The 12,176-nt window shown below is 33.0% G+C and overlaps 1 protein-coding gene across 2 annotated transcripts in view; it reads left to right on the top strand.

Moving 5' to 3' along the window:
- LOC143250566 (uncharacterized) overlaps nt 1–11,865 on the top strand; it is a 78,127-nt gene extending 66,262 nt beyond the window's left edge. The window contains exon 8 of one of the 2 annotated variants that reach the window (XM_076501312.1): nt 1,818–11,865. The gene's annotated coding sequence lies outside the window, so the exon portion shown is untranslated. The remainder of the gene's footprint in view (nt 1–1,817) is intronic. The other variant, XM_076501313.1, reaches the window with a different exon arrangement.
- Nucleotides 11,866–12,176: the final 311 nt, after the last annotated feature.

A 12,176-nucleotide genomic window follows, 5' to 3' on the forward strand; every position in this document is an offset into this window, starting at 1 on the left:
ATTCAAACATCAAAAGCAGAAAACAGTTATTCAGCTACTAAAACTTTCCAAAGGCTAAGAAAACCACACGTAGGAAAATGTGATCATTCTGTTAGTTATAAATATGTAATAATGTGCAGTGGATGTATGTAAGCAAGTATTGGCAAAAAATTGCCAAATTTACTATAGTGGATTCACTAAATAGAATGATATCTCAGCAAATAGAAAAGATGGGGAGTTCTTATTTAACATTGCAGTTTGCCAATATGAATAATTTGCGTTTAGAATTCATTTGAAAACTTATAGATGTTGTATTGTGGGAATTATGAAATGTAATCTAATTTTCTTATATGGTTTTCATTTTGGGTTTCCTATTATTTTCCACATACAGATAGATATAAATTTGGGATCAAATTGTAGATTATAATTCAAACATTAATATATATTAGTTAATTTCTTAATTTAAAAGTAAATATTAAAAGAACACATCAAAATACAGATTTTAGTGAGTCATGATGTGTTGAATGCATCACTGTTTGTGATGTCAAAATACTAGTTTACAATTTCATACAAATTAGGAACTTAACTTACTAATATTGACAAGCTAGAATGTAAAATAAGAACTTTGTATCTTTTTATTTTGCTGAGATATGGCTTATGTACTGAATCAAACACAGTAGCTCTGATCAACTCTTTTAATTTTTTTGAAACAGTCCATTGTATACACTTACTTCAATATATGATGTGAATAACCAATCAATAGCTTGGAATGTCCCCAGAGTGGTTTCACTGTCATTTTAATATTTGAAAAGTCTACATGTTCTTTCAATCCAAGATTTCAATGACGTAGGGTGCGTCTTTATAGTCTGCTCAAAGTCCATATTTTATAAAATCTAAATAAATCTTTAGTTAATAAGCTTAATATTTTATAAAATATAAATAAATCTTAGTTAATAAGCTTAATAAATTATTGTGAAATTCTGTGGTATTATTGTAGCTATTTATGATTTTTAGGTTATTCAACTATATATATAAAACCTAAAAAAAATTTTATCTTCCACATGCAAAATTTTAAAATGCTTAGCAACCTATATCCAGTACTGAGTACAAATATCATAAGAGAAGAGATAATTGTTTGCTTTACTTTTATATTTATTGTTCTATACTTTAAGAAAAATATGTTTAATTTATATCTAAATAGTAATAATCTATATACATATATGATGTATAATAATTGAAATGTGGCTGTATATTACAAAATACTGGTCTACTAAAATACAGCTGAGACAGAGAAGACTAATGGTCAGTTTTATATTACTAGATTGGTGACCTGCATGCATGTGCACTGCATCAATGCAAGCTTTGTAATGTTAGCTAGGTATGACTTGAAGGTTAATTGTTTGTTTTGAATTTCATGCAAAGCTACATGAGGGCTATCTTCAAGGAAAGTTAATATGATATAAAATAATAAATGTATGTGCTCATATGTAGAATTATGAGACTCAAGCTACTTAGACTAAACATTTGTATTTTTGTGTTATAATATGTAGTCATTCTAGAAGGAAAAAAACATCATTTATATTTACTTCTTAATTTTTTATGATGGTTCTGAGGTTGTTTAAGTTACAAACCCCACATAGTTAGAGTATAGAAAGTAACAAGTAACATACAATATAAAGTCTTGCTGAAAACAAACATTTGAAATTTATTTTGAAAGTTTTCAAGATTACACGAATAATATACAAGATTTTTGGGATGAAGAATAGTTGTTTTTTTTATCATAACATGAAATCACTTTGCATTCAAACTAGTAATGAAAACATACTCTATTTTCGCAGACAAATCTTTAGCAAGAAGATGAAAGGCGGAAGACTTTCAAAACGTTGTCCTCTACACTTGTGTCTCCACAACAGAGTAAAAACTCTGGTGTTTTGAATACAAAATACTTGTAACTTTTGCTAAAAGCTTACAAAATTTTATGAAGATACACATGCTGTATCAAAAGTTATAATGTAGATACTTAATACATGCAAGTGTGTATACAAATTTGTGTTTATTATACCAAAATGGATTAAATAGAAAGATTGTAAAGAATTAATAAGTTTTCAGCTGTTGTAACACTGATGTTTGACTTCTTTTCAGGAATAATGAAAATTTGGTGTGTACAAAATTTTGACTTCTAATGTTCAATCCATGTTTGGTGTTTCCCTTGATTTTACTTCTTGTCATAACCAATCCAGGTTTGATGTACATCACAATTTAACTTGCTGTTATGAGCAATCTAATTGTTGTGCACAAAGAATTTGCTTTTTGTAATAGGTAATACAAGTTTGGTAAACACCAAAATTTTAATTGTCTTTATCAATCCAAGTTTGTTGCAAATGAATATTTGAATTTGTATTTTAATAAATCCAAGTTTGGTGTACACAGTAACATTTGGATGATTGTCATGGTCAAATCAAATTTTGTACACTAAGATCTGAATTAGTTTTAATCAGCGTGTAATACCCACAGTGATTTAGCCTTACAAGATACTATAAATAGAAGTGTAAATAATTCATGCAAGTAAAAACTGGTACTGATAAATACATGACTTTTTATGTTAAGTTTTGTATGTGAATTTTTTCAGTATCGTGTACCAGTCAAATACATTAATTTTTCTGTCCACATAACATGTTCTGTATTGAATTGCACTTTGCTCTAACTTAACAGTGACAAATGGTTCTGTGGAGTAAGAATTGTAAATTATGTTAAATACTTCTATTAAGTATGCTTTAGGTGAAAAAGTAAAGTACAGAATATTTTTGATGATCCAGATAAAATTATTTGGCATATTTTAAAATCTTTAACTAAATTTTTTTCAGACACATATTTCTGATAACATTGCCATGGAAACTAAAGGTGACATTGACTCAGCATCTTGAATAGGCCTGCATCTTCACTTCTTATTAGTTCAGGTCAATAAATGGAATTGTGTCATCATCATTTTAGAAACTGCCTTGTCAGTGGTGTCTTACCCACATTATTGTATTGTTGTTGATGATATCTGCATAACTTGCTTTTATAATTGGTTATTTCTGTTCTGAGATTTTACAAGATAATTGTTTAGGAAATGTTTCTGTTAACTCTAAAGCTTATCAAAATAATTTATAATTTAGAGGGAATTTTATTGTTAAATGCATTGAGAAATCTTGCTGATATATATATATATTTTTTTTTGTTCAAAATAGTTATTTCTTTTCCTATAGTCTTTGTGCAAGTTCAAATGATTTTTTTTAAACATAAACTGTAATAAGTATTTTCTTATACTTCTAATGTATTTATTTAATGTTGTATGTATTAATCTGTATATTTAAGTTTGATATTTTACCACATTATGTCTACGTATAAATTCATAATATATTATTATTTTATTTTATTTCAAAAGAATAGTCTCCATTATTTTAATTATTATATTTAAAAAAACACATTTTGTTTTTAATGAGCATTGCTTTGTGTTATGATTGTTGTTATCATATTTTTAGGATCTTCTTGTTTTACCGATTTTAACTCTTTAAACTTCCCTTGAAAAAAAATTAAAGTTATAAGTTAACTTTAGGCCATTGATGTATTAAATAGGAGTGGTAATCTTTGGAGTATACAAGTTTATTGTAACATACATAGTTTTTTTTTTTTTTTTATCTTCTGCTAAACAAATAAGTTAGCTATATTTCCAACAGACTTTTTCCAAATAGAGAAAACTGAATATTTTTAAATAAGTTTAGCAGAAGATAAAAAAAAAAGATATGACATGCATAGTTTGTGAATTTAAAGTTACATGGATTACATCCTGTCACTGCTAAAACATGACCTGTACTTTAAGAGCAATAATTACATCTCACTATTTGGTTTGACAAGAGTAACCAAAGAGTTAATGATATTAACTTTTAACTACTTGCCTTCCCTTTAATTTATCAGTTCAAAATTAAGCATGGGTATGTACATATGAATATTTGTATAGCTTTATATAAGATATTTATCCAAAGCAATTAATTTTGTTCCCAACATTCACTATGACAATTCTCATTTCAAGGAATTCTTTTTTTTATAGAAAAAAAAGTAATGGCTAATAATAACTGCTCCTTAAGTAATTGTAGCTATGAAAACCATTACTGCTATTTGTACAACTAAATTTTTGTGTAAATTTCTTATAAGTTATAAACAAGTATATGTAGGTTAGAAATAAACTATTTTCTTTAACATTATAGCATATGCAACAGTTAATTGGCTTTGCATAAATTTTTTGGATGTATTATGATGTGTTATATGTGTATTGATTAGAAATTGACCTTCGGTGTAGGACATGTGAATGTATGTATGTATTATAACTTGGGTAATATGGGCAGTTAGTGGAACTTGCTAAACAAATAGTCATGAAGTTCAGCAAGTACATTCAACCAACTGATTATTTTCACAAGAATTGAATGGTTCTAATAATCAAAAGTAATTTAATCATGAACGCTAGTTTCCATTACTGTATCTTACCTTCTTTCACAGATAGTTTTTCTCAATTTATATTGTCCTCTAAAAGTGTAGATTTCTGCTCACCACCAGCCTTGATACTTACACTTTTGTATTCACATGAGACATCTGTATGTTGTCATGCAAATGATCATTCAGTAACCTTTCACCAATAGCAGTGTGACATAACTTCTTTTGTCACTAGCACCTTCTCTTTTGTACGGTCCTTAATCACTTCGAGATGAACGTGTTTTTGCTCATATTTTATGACTGTTTTTTGCTTATTTACTCAAGTTACAGTTTAAATTTTTTGACTGCATAATTTTTTTTCTTAAAATTTTCCTTTTTCCCAATGAGTTCCTCTCATCATACACATGTAATTCCATGTGGCATCTACCATAGATGCTGTAACTCAGGAAGTAATGGTACTTATTCGTACGGAATTGGTTTCTTGTATGTGGAATTTTGAGCACCTGATGATTGTCCTCTCATGCCATATGAGGGTTTGGCTTAACATGACAATTAGGACTTTGCCAACCCATTTCCTCCTCTTGTATATTCATATGTCATTTTGAAGGAGGTGTTTGGGCCTCCTTTCTCATTATTAGATGTAATCCATTGGGTATATTAGATTTTATCCTTATCTCCAGTTTCCTTTGATTCTACCACTGTTATTCTCATTGAAGAACCATTGTATCAGTATTTAATGTTTTCCTAACCCTCTCGGGATATTGGGGCTCATGTGAGTTGTTTTGGGGACTCAGTTGCTTTTGGATGTCAGTATGTCTTGACTCTCTCATAATTTCAATGAACATGCTCTGATGTCATTTTTCTGACTTTTTCTACTTATACTCATAGCATTTGGAATTACTTGCCCTTTGTAGGGAGTGGATCTTACTTTTTCAGTTTCTTTTATCTGTAAGCTCTGCATACATCTATTTCCTAACTCTTGCAGCTTGTGTCCAAACACTTGCACTGACTAGACTTGCCATAATTTCCAAGCCTCAAACTGGGACTGTTTTTAATTTTTATTACAAGTACTGGCACTGGTATAACAAAGAAGTGCTTTCATAACTTTACTCCCCTTAAGCTTTAATGCTGCTACAAAACAAAAAGGAATACTGGTAGTTTATATCTCTAACATTTATTTAAATTCAGCAAGAGAAGGAACATCAAAATTTTATTAATTTTTCATTGAACACTTTTTTGTGACCATTCATATTTTTCACTTGAATGAACTTTCTTCAAAAATCTTTATTAGTTTTATTTTTGCAAAAACTGCAGTGCAACTCAAGTCAATATTGAGTTTACTATGCAACAGTACTTTTACTGTTGATTCATTCATTAGACTTCTTTCTTGAGACAAAATGCTATTCATCACTGAAAATACTCTTTCAACAGGGACAGAAGTGCCTGGCAAACAGAAAATGTACTCCATAACGTGCCTGAGATTAGGTACAGAAATACTTTGCTTTTTGAAGTGGTTGAAAAGTTTTACCCATTTTTCTTCACAACTTATTTCTTTTGCTATCCACTTGTCACATTTTGATGACCAGAAGAATTTACCAAGAACAACTTCATCAAACAGATCATCAACATTAGTTGCAGCATTTCATTAATTTTTTTCAGCAGCTGTTTCTATGTCAGGCCACACAAAAATACTGTTTTTTTATCCAAACAGAGTATTCCTCACCACCAAAACTTTTCCTACAGCTCAGTATAAGACAGGCAGCAATAATAAAAACTGGTAAATTTCTTCCTAATCAAGTCTACCTGGCATCTTCCTCTAGCACACTGAGTACTTTGATTGTACCAAAGGGTGTAAAGTTATTATATTAAAGTTATTTCTTTCAGATTAGTTTTCAACTTATTAAATTCTGCAACAATATTACTGGCAGTTCTTTTGTTTTCTCCATGGCTAAAATCACTTTGTTGAACAAGCCTAGTTGTCCATAAACAAACCAAAGATACATTTCTCCACATTTACTCTCTAAAAAATTTTTTATCAACAATGGGCACTGTTCTTGTGAACAAAAATATGACTTCAGTCCTTCATAAATCTGGAGAATTCTCTCAACAGCTGGTAACAAAGACAGAAATCGTTTATTTCCATATTGGAGAACCTTCTTGTAGTCAATTTTTGCAAACTCACAGAATTCTTTTAGGTGTGTAATATGCACAGTGTAAATACAGAAATGCTTTTAAATTTTGACCACCAAGCTTTCCACTTTAATAGGAAAGACAACAAATGCAGTTTGAAGACAGTTACGTACAATATGAGCACCACAACCAACACCCACAATATTTTTGCTAAGTTCATTCTTCATTTGACCATATACATTGTTTTTTCCCTCTCTCTTTACACCTTTAAAATTTGTATTGCAGCTGTCACTACAATAAGCAAAATTTTTTTAAATAAATCATGTTTTTTTTAAAGTGGACACTAAGCATTTCGTCAGGATTTCTGACACCACTCCAGGAACCGACTGAAAGTCTAAAAGTTTTACATTCGCTTCTTCCTCTGGCAAGAAATATCACACCATGACAGGTATAATTTTGGTATCTTTTCAGTTTGAAGCATCTGTTGTAAGTGAAACAAATTGGGCATCCATTAAGTCTCTCTTCAATTCCTCTGCTGCTAAAGGAACAATTGCATTCAAAATAATAGCCTCATTCTTTGTTCTGGCATAACTGAACTTTGGTTCAAATAACTTTGCTATCAGTTTGGAAAAGCAATCAGCTGTTTTAAAGCTTATGTTATGGACAGCTCTGTAATAAGCAAATGTTGCTTCTTTAGCAGCTATTAACAAGTCACTCTCTTCAGCCACAGGTTTTTTTGAAGAACACATCAACTCTTGAACTTTGAGCAGCTACTGAAAGACTAGCTGCATGTTTGGCACTTTTTAAATGGTCTTTTATGTCTGAGCTGCCACCATGTGAAACAGAGAACTCAGATGAACACTGCAAACATTTGACTCTGTCCTTTTTGCCACAACTTTTTTTCAAGAATGGATATTCTTTTTGTAATTCACTGTTGAATGTGCACTTTCTTCTACAAGCTTTGAACATAATGACTAGAATTAACTTATAAAATAAAAGAACACAAATAATTCAGCATGTACTGTATGACTAATATAATAAATAAAACAATCACAAAGCACTAACACTTGCTCAAAGATAGCTTTGTATACGAGGGCTGTTCAAAAAATACGCGGACTGACGTCATAAAACAAAATGTACTTTATTTAGAAGTTACAGGTCTTGGACCCCTTCAAAGTACTCTCCTCCCCAACGCACACACTTATCCCAACGGTGTTTCCACTTGTTGAAACAGTCCTGGTGCGCTTCTTTTGTAATGTCCTCCAGCTCCTTCGTCGCATTTGCCTTAATCTCGGGGGAATCGTCTCAAATCTTCTTCCTTTCAAGGGTCTTTTGAGTTTGGGGAACAAGAAAAAATCGCAAGGAGCAAGGTCAGGTGAGTAGGGTGGGTGGGGAAGAACAATGATCGAGTGTTTGGCCAAAAACTCACGAGTCCTGAGGGCTGAATGGGCACAAATTTCGCAGCAACGTGGTGCATCTTCAATTTTTCGGTCAAAATCTCGTAACAAGATCCAACTGATATCCCACACTATTCAGCAAGCTCCCTGACAGTCAGACGTCGATTTGCCCGCACCAGGGTGTTGATTTTGTCGACGTGTGGGTCGTCAGTTGACGTGGAAGGACGCCCAGGATGCTCATCATCTTCAATGGATTGTCAACCATCCTTAAAACGTTCATGCCAATTGAAACATGCCGTATGCTTCATAGCAACATCACCATAAGCTGTGTTAAGCATAGCAAAAAGTTTCAGTCGCAGATTTTCCAAGTTTAACATAAAATTTCACAGCAAGTCGTTGCTCCTTCAGGTCATTCATTCTGAAATACGCCAAACGAAAAAATCGCACTTCACTTAAAACCGCGTAGCTAATACACAAATGAAGATATCTGCAATCGCGAAATGGCGTCATAATCAGCTGATCTGTGTGAACCTAGCAACACCAAGCGGATTCCCCTGGAACCAACTGAAGCCGCGCAATTCAAACAGTCCGCTTATTTTTTGAACAGACCTCATATACTGTCGCTCTCCGCTTGTGAAGCTACCATTACGTTTTTACCACCAGTAGCAGCCCATTTGTACAGGTACCATATCAGCTGTCTTTGAATTTTGTCTGATGCAATACCTTTGAAAATTTGCATGCTACAGCACTATGGCTCCCCATATCCATCAAATAATAAATGAAAACTTAATTTATTTTTTGTCAACACCAAGTCAGGACTCTATGCAGATATTAATATTTTCCATTTATCCTTTTTAAAGTACATGCTCTTTCTTCAAAAACTAGGACATTCCGAGCTGGACAGGACACCTGGATTGACCTCTCAAACCGGGACTGTCCTGGCCAAAGTAGGACGTATGGTAAGCCTAGCAGTGACTCTACTCATTGCTGAGTCAAACCACACATCTGTGTGAGAATTGTATTTGATGTTTCTCACTTTCTATAATCTTCTACAAACATTTGTGCTAAATACTGAAAATTTACAGTTTCACACAGTTTGTTTGAAGTGCATCTTGTACACCAAAAAATATGGTAGTTTCATGTACAGATTCTTTGCTTTGAATAACTGATACCAGTCTTTTTGCCCAAAACATGGATTCTTGTACTGAATCTTCCTTGTGTTTTTATTACTTTCCAAATAGTGTGCACACATACTTGCAAACTGATCAGATACTTGATTGATTTTTGCAGTCTCATTATGATTCTCAGAACCAAAACTGTTTGACCATGAAAATAGTAATTGACAACCTACATGATTGTATCTGTTCTCACATTCTTGATATGGAACCCCTATCAAAGTTCCATTGGATCCCTTTTTTTCATTACTGTGTCAAAATTAATGTAAACATTTTCTATAGCTTTTGCTCTGCTACTGTGTCATCAGTCTGTTGATAATTATCTCACTCTGTCTCTCTAAAATGGCTTTCTCAAAGAATGTCATGGCTGTAGTAGCATTGTTTATAGATATTATAAACATCTACTTTGTTAAAGTATTTTTGGTTGGCCTTCATTATATAACTACTCTTATAGTGTAAGACAGGCAGGCTAACCATTGGAGTTTTGACCAGTTCTGACAGTCTTCACTGCACATATATTAATTGAGGAATAAGTGGCACTGACAGGATATTTTTGTTGGAGGAGGAGCTGAGGTAAACTGTGGAGGGGCTTCCCAAAATGCCATCAATATGAAGTACAGATGGTAAATTATAATAATGTAAGTACCAAGGTATATTTCAGAAAGGTGTGCTATTTTGAACTGCATTTTCAATGCAGTTTTCATTGGAAACTCATACTCTGATTATTAATTATATATATTCATTATTACAAATTAGAAATAACACTGTGCAACAAATTTCAGGTTCAAAAAAAGTACAAGTTAAGTAAGACTTGTTTCTGGGTCAAAAATTTGTCCTGATTCTGAATCTGACCTTTATTCCTCCAGATTAGGCACCGTTTTATAATATACTGCAAAATATCGCGTATTGAACACAACATTGCAAATACTGAAAGTTACAAAAAACAAAACAAAAATTTAGTTGGTATAACAAAACATTTATTGGTTATGAATTAAAAACACACACTTGTCAGTTTAAACAACTTTTGTTCTTCTAAGCCTCTTGTGTGGAGTGTGATCTTCTTTTTTTATACCCCAGCAGTAGTCTGCCAACATGCCAGGGTTCCATTTTCCTTTAAATCGTCGCTCCATCACTGAAATATCCTGATGGAATCTTTCACCATGTTCATCACTCACATCACCAAGATTTTCCGCAAAAAAGTCCAAATGAGAGTAGAGCACATTAACTTTTAGAGACATGTTGCATCCAATATCATGATAATGACTCAGCAGATCATTCACAACTTGCACATAGTCTTCTGAACGATGGTTCCCCAGGAAGTTATCACAAACTTTCTTGAATGACTCAAAGGCAAGCTTCTCTTTTCTCTTGAGATGTGTGATGAAGGTTTCATCAAGTACAATTTTTCGAATTTGGGGACCTATGAAGATACCTTCTTTAATTTTAGCTTGACTCAGGGAAGGAATCTTCTCTGCAAGATATGCAAATGTGGAGGATTCCTTGTCCAAGGCTTTCACAAATTGCTTAAACAAACCAAGTTTAATATGCAAAGGTGGTAAAAGAATTCTATCACTTTTCACAAGTGGTTTGTGCATGATGTTGTGTTCTCCTTGCTCAATTTCATCTCGGATCGGCCAATCCTTGCATACATAATGTTCAGTTCTTGCTCTGGAGTTCCATAAGCACAGAAAGCAGCAAAAGTTAGTATAGCCAAGCTGAAGGCCAGTAAGCATGGCCACAACCTTGAAATTTGCATAAATATGCCAGTTATGGTCATCATACTGTATGCTTGTTAGAATTGCTTTCAGATTTTCGTAAGATTCTTTCATGGTTGTGCTATAAGCTATGGGAACAGAAGGCAGAGTGTTACCATTGTGTAGCAGAACAGCTTTGATGCTGTCCTTGGATGCATCTATGCAAAGTTGCCAGTTGGTCTTATCATGTGGTATTTCCAGTTGCTCAAAAAGTTCAGTGATGTCATTACAAAAGCATAAGTCATCCTTCATGATGAATAATGCAAGCAGATCCTCTGTACGTTTCCTGTATAGTGTTATCTTCTCTCCTTTTTCAAGAAGATTACGTTCTTGAAGCCTTGATGCCAGAAACTCACTTTTGTCTTTCGTTAAATAGAGATCCCTGCAAAAGTCATTTAGAGCCTCTTGAGAAAATGGTATTGGTTTATTCTCGCTTTCTGGATGATTGGGCTCCACATATTCACCACTGGAATGTTCAGCTGCACTGCTGGAACTCTGCATTTCTTGATCTGGAGGTTTGGGCACAGGTAAATTTTCTGAGTGCTCTACTGGGCACATTGCTGATTGCAAATTTGGGTAAACAATGTGTTTCTTTTTCTTTGCTGTAGTACAGCCTGTAAAGTCTTGCTGACAGAAATAGCAATCATTAGAGTGATCTTTCTGCTCACGCCAAATCATTGGCACACCAAACTTCATGTGAACATTTTTTCCTGCATACCAGGCACTCAATGTCTTCACACATGTAAGGCAACACACATGAGGAGCCCATGACTTGTCCTGGTCTCCTAAGTCACAAACGAAGTACGCCTTGTACATTTTCTTGATATGGCGTGTAATACTGCACTTTTCTTTAGCAAAAGTTAATTCCCCACATATGTAACAGAATCTGTTTGGATCATTTTTGCACTGTCTTGCACTCATTGTTGAAAACAAATAAGATCTGAAAGAAAAAAAAATAAATAACATCAAACACAAGCTTTGATGTATAAAGTATTAAGTGATAAACTCAATTAAATATAAGCACACAATAATAAACCAGAAAATATGATTTTAAACTGTACTGTGCTATTTATCATATCACATTGTAGGTGTTACTAAGATTGGTCTCTAGCCCTGGGTTGAAAACCATTTTACAATGCGGTAGAGACATTTATTTAATAATAATAATGACAAAAAGGGTATACAGTGACAATTCTGCAAAAACCATGCCTAATTCAACAAAAAGAAGGCCAAAATGGATTTCCCATGTCATTTTTCATATACAAATGGCC

The sequence above is a fragment of the Tachypleus tridentatus genome, chromosome 5 (assembly GCF_004210375.1).
Source record: "Tachypleus tridentatus isolate NWPU-2018 chromosome 5, ASM421037v1, whole genome shotgun sequence".
Taxonomy (NCBI): Eukaryota; Metazoa; Arthropoda; class Merostomata; order Xiphosura; family Limulidae; genus Tachypleus; species Tachypleus tridentatus.